Raw genomic sequence first — 14,377 nt, 5'->3', positions numbered from 1 at the left:
GAAACAGTTGGGGGTTAAAGTGTGAGTTCTTCAAGAGAAAGTATGGAGGGCAGGAAAAAGAATACATAGCAAGAACAATGATGACTCTTCAAACTTAGTATTTGTATGCATAATTTTGTATTATGTATGTGTGTATATACACGTACATATTGCTAGGTGCTGTAGAATCAGTTCCCACTCATAGCGACCCTGTGTACAACAGAACAAAACACTGCTTGGTTCTGTACCATCCTCACAATCGTTGCTATGTTTAAGCCCATTGTTGCAGCCACTGTGCCAATTCATCTCACTGAAGGTCTTTGTCTTTTTTCTTCATTCTCTACCAACCATGATGTCCTTTTCGAGGAACTGGCCCTCCTAATAACATGTCCAAAGTATGTGAGATGAAGTCTCACCATCCTTGCTTCTAAGGAGCATTCTAGCTGTGCTTCTTCTAAGAGATTTATTAATTCTTCTGGCAGTCCATGGTATATTCAGTATTCTTCACCAACACCATCATTCCTTATTCACTGTCCAGCTTTTGCATGCATATGTTGTTTTTGTTGTGTGCCGTTAACTCAATTCCAACTCATAGCATGCATATGAGGTGATTGAAAATATCATGGGTTGGGTTAGACATACCATAGTCCTCAAAGTAACATCTTTGCTTTTTAACACTTCAAAGAAGTCTTTGGCAGCAGATTTGCCCAATGGCAATACATCATCTCATTTCTTGACTGCTGCTTCCATAGGTGTTAATAGTGGACCCAAGTAAAATGAAATCCTTGATGACTTAAATATTCAGTATTCAACATATACATTTACTTAGAAATGTTTATGCATGTATATCTTGAATATTAAATGACTAATCACTGCTAAACAAAGATTGAAGTTGGCAACGATTTCATTTTACTTGGATCCACAATCAACATCCACAGGAGCAGCAGTCAAGAAATCAAAAGACGTATTGCATTGGGCAAATCTGCTGTAAAAGACCTCTTTAAAGTGTTGAAAAGCAAAGATGTCACATTAAGGACTAAGGTGCGCTTGACCCAAGCCATGGTGTTTTTAGTCGCCTCCTATGCACGTGAAAGCTAGACGATGAATAAGGAAGGCCAAAGAAGAACTGATACCTTCGAATTGTGGTGTTGGAGAAGAACATTGAATAGACCATGGACTGCCAAAAGAATGAACAAATCTGTCTTGGAAGAAGTACAACCAGAATGCTTCTTAGAAGCAAGGATGGTGAGACTACATCTCACATACTTCATCAGGAGGGATCAGTCCCTGGAGAAGGACATCATGCTTGGCAAAGTAGAGGGTCAGCAAAAAAGAGGAAGACCCTCAGTGAGATGGATTGACACCGTGGCTATAAGAATGGGCTTAAGCATAACAACGATCGTGAGGATGGCGCAGGACCGGGCAATGTTTTGTTCTGTTGTAAATAGGGTCACGTGAATTGGAACCAACTCGGTGGCACCTAACAACAACAACAGTTACTGTGCTAGGAGCCCCTGGGTGGCACAGATGGTTGAGTGCTCAACTACTAACCGAAAGGTTAGTGGTTTGAACCCACTTACAAGCACCTCAGAATAAAGGCCTGGCGATCTGCTTCCAAAAGGTCACAGCCTTGGTAATCCTATGGAGCGCAGTTCTACCCTGCAACACATGGCATCACCATGAATCGGGATCCACTTGATGGCAGCAGGTTTGGTTTTTGGTTTTGTGGTTTAATCATTTTGCACTATTTCATTTAATCCTCACAAAAACCTATAAAGGTAAAAATAATAAAAACAGTTTTGTGAGAACAAGGACCGTATCATTCTTGTTCACTGCTATTCTCTAGACTATCTTCAGGTCTAGTGCAGATGACCGAGCAATGACAAATTTGTCAAGTTATGACAGCAGAAAGAACTACAGAAGGGTGCAGCACAGAGACCTAAGAAAATCTAGTTAATGCAGCAGTGTCTACAGAGTTTGCTTGCATGACTGTCTCTCCAGGTGGTCCCCAACTCTAGTTGCACATGATGACTAACTGAGACTAGGCTCTAGAAATGAAGACCTGACCTAGAAACTCCCTCCCTTTGAGGCACTTCCTCATCCAAGCCAGATCCTTGCTGTTAGTCTACGTAGTCTGTTTACCCTGAGCCAAAGTGAAAGACGGTGTTTCAGGGGGTATTTATAGATATAACCACACGTGTGCACCCGGATGTTATGTACACGGTTACTCATTCCAGAATTTTTGTAGAAGCAAAAGATTGGAAACAACCTAAGTGTCTTTGAAGAGAGGACTGGTTACCTAACTATGATGCTCCCTTACGGAGAAACAGTTGTTCGAAGGAATAAAGAACTTCTACCTAATAAGTCTCATAGTGACTATATAGGACAGAGTAGAACTGCCCCATACGGTTTCCAAGGAGCACCTGGTGGATTTGAACTGCCAACCTTTTTGGGTAGCAGCCACACCTCTTATGAGTCAGAATCGGCTTGACGGCAGTGGGTTACATTTTGGGTTTGATCTAATAAGTACAGTAAAACCTATGAAAGCCAGAACCTGTGTGAGGAAAAACCTGTCAGAGAAGGAAAACTCAAATGTTTCCTACTAAACAAAGGGCAATAGAAAAGTGGTAACTGCACCTTGTCAGATGCAGAAAACTTGTAAGACCCTAAAGAACAAGGCAGTGCTGTTGAGTTCTGGCTCTTCCAAGTTTCACTGTATGTGTACATAAGATGGGCACAATAAAGATTTGTTGAATGGAATGCGACACTCGCATATATGTATACGTGTATATATACACGTATATACCGGGTGCATATACATATACAAGAAAACCAAACTTACCACCGTCGAGTCAATTCCGACTCATAGCAACCCCATAGGACAAAGTAGAACTGCCCCATAGGATTTCCAAGGAGCACCTGGTGGTTTCGAACTGCCTACCTTTTGGTTAGCAGCCATAGCTCTTAACCACTACGCCACCAGAGTGTCCATACATATATACATATATATACATGTATACATATACGTGGAAACACTGGTGGTATAGTGGTTAAGTGCTACGGCTGCTAACCAAGAGGTCGGCAGTTCAGATCCGCCAGGCGCTCCTTGGAAACTCTATCGGGCAGTTCTACTCTGTACTATAGGGTCGCTATGAGTCGGAATCGACTCAACAGCAGTGGGTTTGGTTTTGGGTTTTATACATATATATATGTAGATACACATACACACACACAGCACACCCTGGTGGTGTAGTGGTTAAGCACCTGGCTGCTAACCAAACGATTGGTGGTTGGAACCCTCCAGCCACTACTCAGGAGAAAGGTTTGGTAGCCTGTTTCTGTAAAGATTACAGCTGTGAAAAGCCTTTGGGGCAGTTCTGCTCTGTCCCGTAGGGTCGCTATGAGCTGGAATCAACGGCAATGGGTAACAGATATACACATCTGCTTGCATGTACATGGGGTATCCCTGAAAGACAGCACAGGTAATAGCAGTTGCATCTGGGGATAGGAACTGAAATACTGGGGGTCAGGGGTAGGAGGAAGACTTACTGGGGCCCCCAGAACAAAGATGCGACTGGAAGCAGATGAGTCAGAAAAATCCCTCTCCAGGGACTGGACTTCCCATGGCTATTGATTCAACAGATCTTTATTGCGCCCTTCCTATGTGCCAGGTGGGGGATCAAAGCTTTAAAAAAAGCAAAGGGAGGGCACGGCCCCTGCCCTTGTGGACTATATGGCCTAGAGGGCATTAACCCCCAAATTACATAAAAGGTATCTGTGACAGTGCTACAAAGTAGCGAAGAGAGTCTGTTACAGAGGTCAGAGCCTATTACAGAGTTCAAAGGCGGCTTCCTGGAAGGAGTGATGACTGAGCTGAGATTTGAAAAGCAGGTGTGAAATAGCAAAGAAGGAAACAGGTTTCTGTAAGAGGAAACAGCACATGCAAATGTCCTGAGACGGGAGCAGGGCAAATAGCCTCTCACCTGCTCCTTGTGGCATCACCTCTTCTTCCAGAATGAGATGTGCTTTCTCAGGGGCTCTCTTACTTTCCTATCTTTGGAAGAAGTACAACACTTCACAGGTTGTTCAGGGTTTCACACTGCTACTGACCAAAGGGCATCCAACAGGGGTTTCAAAAATAGGAAAAGAGAAATTAGTAAGTTACATAAAATCATAAAGGTGATGATGATGATGATAATGTAAAATTATGCAAATATATATGTCATTAATGTTAAGCAGAAAGGCAAAAGATGAAATGGAAAATGCATTAAAATTACAAATGTATTGAAAATATGCCTGTAACTGGACAATAATCAAAAGAAAACATGGAAAAAAATTTTAAATGTTTATGTGTTTGGGTGGTGAGATTATGACAATATTAATCATTTAAAATTAAAAAAAAAAAGATGTTGCTCAGCCCCAAACCCAAGCTTCCATACTCCGCTTTGTGATCTGAGGCTGGGGCCCTGCAAACTACGCTTCTGCTTTGCCAGCTGTTTCTGTGCTCTACCATAGGGGGTGCTAGAGGGAGACCGCAGGGCTGGAGGAGGAAAAAGTTTGCTGTGAACGTCATCCCGGCAACGGTTCTTCGCCCTGGCAGTGGCAGTTCCTTCCTGTAGCAGCAGCTCAATCCAGATTGCAGTTTTTCCCACACTTGCAGAACTAACTTGATCACACCAAGCCCTCCCCACAGGCACCAGGAACAGCGAGAGCCCCCACAGGGTTGCCCTCTAGGTTCAGAGACACTAGCACCAGCTGAGCAGAGTCCCCTCCTTGGAGGCTGGGGTTCCAGCAACAGAGTCCTTATTCTCTGTTTCTGAGTTTTCATTATACCAACCTCACTTCTGAGTTTCCTTTTATCAGCCTCTTCCCTTTGTTCCCTCGGCCTTAGTGGTGAGAGCTGCTTCCTGCAGTTGCCGCGATGCCTTACAGCCCTCTTTTCACCCTTTCACTTACCTAGTTAACCAGTTTATACCTAGTTAACAATTTTTTATATTAAATTATCTCTGTTACATAACTGGTGTGGTTTCTGTCTCTTGCTAGCATCCTGACTGATACAGCCAGTAAAGAGGAGTGGTAGGGGCTAAGTTGCAAAGGTAGATGAAGCCATTCTCGCCGAGGTGGACTTTATTCTCTAGGTTGCAGAGAACTCAGAGCCAGTTATGCAGAGAACTGCCATGGTCGGATATGCATTCTGGAAGGATCACTCTGGAAGCTGGGCTTAGGTAAGAACAGACAGCTCCAGAGGAAAGGAGACAAGAATCTGAACTGAAGCAAAAGTAGTTGAGGAATAAAAGAGGACCAGGTTCAAGAAATATTTAGGAGGCAAAGCCAGCAAGACATGGTGACTGGCTGGATACGGGCAGTGGGGATAGAGGAGTCTAGGGTAATGCCTAGGTTCCTGCCTTGAGCACCTGGGTAGATAATGGTGCCATTAGCTGAAACTGTGTCCTCAGGAAGAGAAATAGATCTGGAGAGGAAGGAAACAAGTTTGGTTTTACACAGGGGGAATGTGCTCATCTATTGCTGCATAACAAACTACCCTAAAATATAATGGCTTAACTTAGTTCTCATGACTGTTGAAGCTGGGCTGGGCTCTGCTAGGCAGTTCTGCTGGTCTTGCTCAGAGTCACTTATGTGACTGTAATCGACTGGTGAGTCCGCTGTGGACTAGGCTCATCTGAGATGCTGGAATGACCTGGTTTCTCTTTGTTGACATGGTCTCTACAGCAGCCTTTCCGTGCTTCTTAGATGGCACCTCAGGGCTTCCAAGAGAATGAAGGCAGAAGCTGCCAGATTTTCTTAAATCCTAGGCTTGCAACTGGTACAGTGACATTTTTGCCATGTTCTCTTGGTTAACAAGGCCAGCTAGGACACAAGGACAGACAATTAATTACACAGGGCTGTAACTAGTGGGAGGCACTGTTCATTAGGGGCCACCAACAGTTTATCGTAGGAATTTTGAGGGACCTCTGGGACACCCAAGGAGCCCTGGTGGTACAGTGGTTAAGTACTTGGCTGCTAATCGAAAGGTTGGTGGTTCAAACCCACCAGCCACTCTGCAGCGGGAAGATGCGGCAGTTTGCTTCCATAAAGATTACAGCCTTGGAAACCCTATGAGGCAGATCTACTATGTCCTATAGGGTCACCAGGAGTCACAATCGACTTGACAACAATGAGTTTGGTTTTTTTTGTTGTTGTTGTTTGTTATGGGACATCCAAATGGAGGTATCTACCAAGCAGCTGGAGTCTGTAGCCCGGGGATCCAGATGGGAATTAAAACAGGGGAGAGTATGAACCTGTGCTGGGAGAGAATGCAGGGAGAAGATGAAGTGGTCGAGGGCAGAACCATCTAAGGGACACTTATATTTAAGAGGTAAACACTTGGTAAGCCTGAGAAAGGTCCATCAGAGAGGTCAAAGCAGAGCCAGGGAGACAATATATCATGGATGCTGAGGAATAAGTGGTCAGCAACGTCTAATACAACAGTGAGCTCCAGAATGTAGCTCAAGTATCTATTGGATGTTTTCAAAATGGCAGACGTTGTGATGGGCAGCGGTTTGGAGAGTGCTAACCTCTCATACCCTCCATACATATCAATCCAGAGTTGAGTATGTAAGCCAATTGAGGACTGCATCTACTGCCAATGAGACTCAATTCCAGGACTCTGTGTGGAAAATAATAGGAAAAAAACACTCTCTCACCACTGATACTGCTAAGGTAGGGATGGGAAGTGGGGACACAAGCCATGTGGAACACGAGGCCAATCTGAGAGTGCTGCCAACCTGGAGAAAAGTGAGACAAACAGGAGGGCTGAGAGAGAGAAGAGGAGAGACTGAATCCTGATAACATCCTTTGAATTCCTGGGTCCCACCATGCCTGAAGCTACTCCTATCCCTGAATGTTTCTGAGTTGCAATAAACCAAAAATCAAACCTGTTGACTTCCAGTCAATTCTGGCTCATAGCAACCCTACAGGACACAATAGAACTACCCTATAAGGTTTCCTAGGCTGTAATCTCTATGGAAACAGACTGCCACATCTTTCTCCTGCGGAACAACTAATGGGTTCGAACTGCGGACTTCTGGTTAGCAGCCGGGTGTTTTAACCACTTTGCCACCAAGACTCTTTGATACTGTAAACTCCCTTATTTCCTTGAATCAGGCTGAGCTGGGTTTCCCTCATTTGTAACCCTATAAATGTGGTGGCACAGTGGTTAAAGCATTCAGTTGCTAATCAAAAGATCTGTGTTTCGAACCCACCAGCCACTCCGCTGTGGGAAAAAGATGTGGCAGTCTGCTTCTGTAAAGATGATAGCCTCGGAAGCCCTATGTGCCAGTTCTACTGTATCCTATAAGGTTGTTAGGAGTTGGAATTGGCTTGACAACAATGAGTTCGTTTGTTTGTTTTTTCTGGTTAATTCTAATCTCTACAGATACTAATTGAAATGCAGTGTTGAAAAGCTCAAATACATTTTTAAATTAAATTTTTAAAGGTTTTTACTGGCATAATTATTGTTATGGATTAAATTGTATCCCCCTAAAATATGTATGGAAGTCTTGGCCTCCATACCTGTAGATGTGATGTTTAGAAATACAGTTTCCCTTTTAGGGATTTCTGCACATATTGTTCAGTGACATTGGTTACATTTTTCACAATGTGTCAGTATTCTTATTACTTCCATTCTGGTTGTTCTGTTTCCATTAATCTAGTTTCCCTGACCACCATAACCTTACCATCTTTGCTTTAGGGTAACTGTTGACCGTTTGCTCTCACATAGATGTTTTTTTTTTTTTTAAAGAGTACAGTACTCACAGGTGATACTCTTTATTTCATGAGTCAAATTCTTATTTAGCTGAAAGGTGACCTGTAATAGCCTAATCACTTCTGAGTTATAAAAATAGAACAACAGACACGGAGACACACACAAGGGGAAGACAGATGCCAGGGAACACCAGGAACTTCCGGGGCTATCAACAAAGAAGGACCTCTCTCTAGAGGCATACCCTGAATTCAAACTTCTAGCCTCCTGAACTGTGAGAAAATAGATTTCTGCTCTTTGAAGCCACCCACTTGTAGTATATTTTTGTTATAGCTACAGTAGGTAACTAATACAGTTATACAACTTCTTTGAGTATGGACCTATATGGACTCAAACTGAAGAAATTTGGAAAATTTTTAATACACATAGAGCATTTCTTCAGGAAGGAAAAAAAGTAGGAACAGACTAATAAGAAAGATAAAGGCAAAGACTTAGGACACATACCCTCAGTCGCCAGAAGTAACTGAGATTGAGTTTCTTGCCTTTAAACATGTCCAAAAACCAAAAAAAAAAACCAAACCCACTGCCATCGAGTCGATTGCAACTCACAGCAACCCCATAGGGTTTCCAAGGCTGTAAAGCTCTGTGGAAGCAGACTCCCACCTCTTTCTCCCGCAGAGCCACTGGTGGTTTCCAAATGCCAGCCTTTCAAGTTAGTAGTCGATTGCTTTAACCATTGTGCCACCAGGGCTCCTAACATGTCGGGGGTCCAAAAATCATCAGCTGTTTCATCATATGGATTTCGGGAGTGTTCTGATCACCCTTCACAAGCAAAAAGTGTTTACACTCATTACCTCATTGAATCATCACTGTGTCCCTGTAGGGAGGGTATTGTGCTAGCCTAATACAGGGCTGGAATTGGAGGATTGGGGTTAAGGCTGGGAGGAGAGTTTCTGCTTGACGTGTTTGGCATATGTATGTATTAGCTTAATTTTTAAAAATGTTTTTATTATAGAAGTTCTGCTACTCAGTTTTTTAAACTCACTTAAAAGGCCACGTTGAAAAATTCTAAATCGACTTTTAAAAAACAAGATTAAGGACATCTGTAAAAACAGCATGGCAGCAGCATCATCATCTGACATCTTCATCCAACTTCACAAACAGGAAGAATCAAGGTCATCAGCCATGGCTAATTCCTATGAGGTGTAGTTCAGACACTCCTCTCTCCTACCTTTTTACCAATTCTGACACCAGCTGTCCCTCCCATGGCACTCTCTACTTCTCTGCTAGGTTTGATAATTCATTGCAGTGGCAACACAGAACTTGCAATACTCATGATTACGGGGTTTATTAGGGAAGTAAGAGATTATAATTCAGGATCAGGAACAACTCAGGATACAGTTCCTCGGTCAGGACAGCTTCTCGGCTGTGCCCACAGGCAGGCCTCTCCTTGGTCCTCGGCCTCTAGGCCCACGGTCCCTTGGGGCAGCCCAGCCTCTGCTCTGCTTGGGCAAGTATTAAAAAGTTCTTTAGCTCCAATGATCAGTGCCCAGAGGCACCCCAGTCTGCCAGTAAGCCTCAGCCCAAAGCCACTCAGCTCTGTAGAACAGCGACCCTAGCTCCACCAAGTGTCTGGAGGCACCACACTCCACCAGCAATCCTCCTGCCTAAAGGCGCTCAGCTTTCTCTGTAGGCTGGGAAGCCCACCATGCCACCTCCAGCCAGTCTCCTGGTTCTGCTGCTGCCCGTTCTCTGCCATACTTGCTGCCACTTCTCACCATCTTGCTCTGTCTTCAGTGTTATAGCTCTTTGTCTCTGTCTCCTGGGTCTAGGAAGTTCTCAGCACAGGGACCTTGGGTCCAAAGGACATGCTCTGTTCCCAGCTCTTCTTTCTTGGTGGTAGCAAGGTCCCCCCTCTGCTCTGGGATTGGCTGTCTTTTTAAGCCTAGTGGATGGCAAAACTAACCATTCCCCTCATTGGTGTTCCCTTGTCCTTATTTGCATGGCCCCACCCCCAACAAGTGTGCCATGCACCTCATTTGCATCATTAGCATGCTGTCCAATCCCCTTGGTGGCTCACAAGCACCTTATCTGCATAGTCCCACCCAATCATTTGATGGGAGTTACAAGACCATGGCAAGAAAGGCCATAAAAAAGCAGTGCAACACTGCAACATCTCTGAGGAACGAGATAATGTTCATCACTTCAGACTCACAAATTGAAGGTCTATCAAAACAAAACAGGAGCCCACACAGAAAAAAGACAAGAAAGCCACATTTTAAATTAAGCAGCTTCAGCTGTGCTGTGTCAAAACAAAAGAACACCTTTGTCAATATATACGTTTTCCTTTTGCTTTTTAATTAAAAAAATAATTTTTAAAACTGTAAGGAATCCCCAATCAATTGTATAACTAGTTGAAATGTAATAATTTTTCTTAGGGAATGTGGGGAGAAAAGAAATATAACCACTTGACAGATTAGAAAAAAGGCTCATCAAGCATAAAAGTCATATATGTGTGTGTAATATATATATAAGAGAATTTATATATGCGTGTGTGTGTTGTATGTATACACATATACTATGGCATTCCTGGTGGTACAGTCAACACACTCAGCTGCTAACAGAAAGGTTGGAGGTTTGATTCCACCCACAGGGTCCTCAGAAGAAAGGCCTGGGATTCTACTGAAAAATCACCCATTGAAAACCATATGGAGCACAGTTGTACTGAAACACACATGGGGTCACCATGAGTCAGAATTGTTTTGATGGCAACTGTATTTTTTTTAATACGTACATACATATTTACATATATAGACGGGGAGTTTATGTCTTTAAATATGTGTATACAGAAGGAGCCCTGGTGGCCCAACCCTTATGCACTTGGCTGTTAGCTGGAAGGCTGTTGGTTCAAACCCACCTGCTGCTTCATGGGAGAAAGAAATGGCATCTGCTCCCATAAAGATTACAGCCTAGAAAACTCTATGGGGCAGTTCTACTCTTCACACAGGGTCGCTGAGTCAAAAATCAACTTGGTCACACCTAATTAAGCAGGTGGTGGAGGACTGAAAAAGCATAAAAGGAACATTGAAGTAACACAAAAAAGAACCACAGGAAGTAGCTACCACCTCTAAGGCTGGAGAACAAAGAGAACTTGAATAATCAAACCTAGGGAAACCAGAGGAGGAGCCCTGGAGCACTGGTTCTTTCATTTACAAGGAAGCTGCCATGAGGCAGGTGTTAGTCTTTCAAGCGCTTAGTAAAGAGCCCCACAAAGCTGAGCTCGGACCTCTAAAGAGCGGCTACTGTGGCTATTTCTGAGGGAACACACTGAAGCTGGTTCTGGGAGTGTGGGAAGAATCCGGTGGTGATGGTTGTTAGGTGCCATCAAGTAGGCTCCAACTCATAGCAACCCCATGTACAACAGACCAAAACTTTGCCTGGCCCTGCACCATCCTCAAAGTCATTGCTATGTTTGTATCTATATGTTCGTTGCAGCCACTGTGTCAATCCATCTTGTTGAAGGTCTTCCTCTTTTTTACTGACCCTCTACCAAGCATGATGTCCTTCTTCAGCAATTGGTCCCTCTTAATGTCACTTCCAAGGTAAGAGAAGTTTCACCATCCCCATGTCTAAGGACATTCTAGCTACACTTCTTCCAAGACAGATTTGTTCATCTGGCAGTCCATGGTACAGTCAATATCCTCTGCCAACACCATAATTCAAAGGCACCAATTCTTCAGTCTTCCTGTATCATTGTCCAGCTTTTACATGCATATGAGGCAATTGAAAATACAATGGCTTGGGTCAGGTGCACTTTAGTCTTCAAGGTGACGTCTTTGCTTTTTAACACTTTAAAGAGGTCTTTTGCAGCAGATTTGCCCAACGCAGTATGGCGTTTGATTTTTTGACTGCCTCTTCCATGGGCGTTGATTGTTGATCCAACAAGAATGAAATCCTTGACATCTCCAATAAACAGCATCATGATAAATGACAAAGAAACTGAAGTTGTCAGGAACCTGGAGACTGAACCAAATGCTGCTGCCAGAAGCAGAATGCCAATGATGGAGTGACCATGACAGCAATAGTAAGTCAACAGAAAAAAACCCATTGCATGAGCAAATCCCTTCTCCTCCTCCTGCCTTCCAGTCTCCCTGTATCACTTCCTATTGAGCAAACCTAAGAGGAACCAGCTGACAAAGGTGCAACGGGATTTGCAGACCCAACATCACAGAGCAGGGTAGAGAAAAGTGGATTTGGAGTTGAGAGACCAGCACAGCTTTCAAGGTTCTATATGATCTAGCCCCTGCCTACCTTTCCAGCTTGATCCCCTCCATTCTCCCCATCATGTATTCAATTCCAGTCACACTGGGTTTCTTTGTATTTCCCGAGCACACCAAGCTTATTCCCACGTCTAGGCATTACAACTTGCTGTTTCCTCTACCTAGATGTTCCGTTATTTAGGGGATAGCTTAAAGCCACCACTGCAAAGAGGATTTCTCTGACACCTCTCCCTACTGATGCTCTGTAAAATGCCCACTGAAATTGTCTTCATGGCATTAATCACTGCTTAAAATTATAATTGAAAAAAATTGTTTCTTCCTGAGATACTCTTTAAACTTTGAACTGACACTAACCCTCTGAGGTCATCCTGTAGCTAAATAACAGATTAGCTCACAAAACTATATCACCCATAAGTACTGTGGAAACCCTGGTGGTGTAATGGTTAAGTGCTACGGCTGCTCACCAAAAGGTCAGCAGTTCAAATCCACCAGGCACTCCTTGGAAACTCTATGGGGCAGTTCTACTCTGTCCTAAAGGGCCCGTAAGTCGGAGTCAACTTGACAGCAGTGGGTTTGGTTTTGGTAAGTACTGTACGCTTTTTTAAAGATCACCTATCTTAGGCCAAATTATCAACAATAACTTTAAAACAAATATGAGGATGTAGTGGGGCAGGGAAACTAATGGAAACAAAATGATCATAATGGAAATACTGAGAATACTCACGCATTGTAAAGAATATAACCACTGTCACTGAACAACTTGGGAAGAACTTGTTATGTAGGTACCTAAACTGCTGTGTAAACCTTCACCAGAAGCACAATAAAGTATTGAAAAAATAATAGAATAAATAAATAAGTTATGAGTGTAAAAAAAAAAAAAAGTTTCTTGTTTGTTTCTTCCGTAAAACACATGGGGAATATATGTCTTATTCATTCCTGTATCTCTTGGGGACCAGAACAGTGCCAGGCAAATAGCTCAATAAATGTGCTGAATGAATGAATTTTAGAAAAAGTAAAAACCTCCATGCCTTTATTAGACTATGAAGCTGGAAGGAACCTTAGCACTCACAGCCCAGTTCCATCATTTGACAGCTGGGTAAGCGGAGGGCCAGAAACCTGAAATGATATGCCAAAGGCCACACATTTAGTCAGTGAGCCAGTGAGTCAGTGACGGAGATGTCACTTTCTACTTTTCCAAATACTTTCATATACATCAACTTATTTTTGGTCTCCTACTCTCCTGGTGCTAAGGGAGGGTCCTTGAGCAATGGTAACCAGCAAACCAGTTGTCAGAGAATTGATTTTGACTCATGACAACCCCATGTTTGTCAGAGGAGAACTGTGCTCCTTGGGGTTTTGAATGGTTGATTTTCACAAGCAGATCACTTGGCCTTTCTTCTGAGGCACCTCTGGGTGGACTCAAACCCCCAAATTTTGTACCAACCAGGGACTCTAAAACCAGCTGCCATTGAGTCAATCCCAACTAATTGCAACCCTGTTGTGTCAAAGGAGAACTGTGCTCCACAAGATTTTCAATGGTTGTGATTTTTCCAACCTAAATCCCCAGGACTTTCATCCCAGGCACCTCTGGGTGGACTCAAATTGCCAGCCTTTCAGTTAGTAGCTGAGTGCTTAACTATTTGGACCACTCAGGGACTCCTGAATCAGCTCTGATGTCAGAGGAATCTTGGTGAAAGCAGAAAATACCAGAAAGATGTTTACCTGTGTTTTATTGACTATGCAAAGGCATTTGACTGTGTGGATCCTAACAAATTATGGATAACATTGCGAAGAATGGGAATTCCAGAACACTTAATTGTGCTCACGTGGAACCTCTACATAGACCAAGTGGAAGTCATTTGAACAGAACAAGGGAATACTTCATGGTTTAAAGTCAGGAAAGGTGTGTGCCAGGGTTGTATCTTTTCACCAGTTATTCAATCTGTATACTGAGCACATAATCTGAGAAGCTGGACTATATGAAGAACAGGGCATCAGGTTTGGAGGAACACTCATTAACAACCTGCAATATGCAGATGACACAATCTTGCCAAAAGCGAATAGGACTTGAAGCACTTACTGATGAAGATCAAAAACTACGGCCTTCGGTCTGTATAAAGACAACACAAATCCTCACAACTGGACCAATAAGCAACATCATGATAAACGGAGAAAAGACTGAAGTCAAGGATATCATTTTACTTGGATCCACAATCAATTCCCCATAGAAGCAGCAATCAAGAAATCAAATGCCATATTGCACTGGGCAGATCTGCTGCAAAAGACCTCTTTAAAGTGTTAAAAAGCAAAGATGTCACTTTGAGGACTAAAGTGCACCTGATCCAAGTCATGATAT

Source organism: Loxodonta africana, chromosome 19, assembly GCF_030014295.1.
Source record: "Loxodonta africana isolate mLoxAfr1 chromosome 19, mLoxAfr1.hap2, whole genome shotgun sequence".
NCBI lineage: Eukaryota > Metazoa > Chordata > Mammalia > Proboscidea > Elephantidae > Loxodonta > Loxodonta africana.
Note: the sequence above shows the minus strand (reverse complement) of the source record.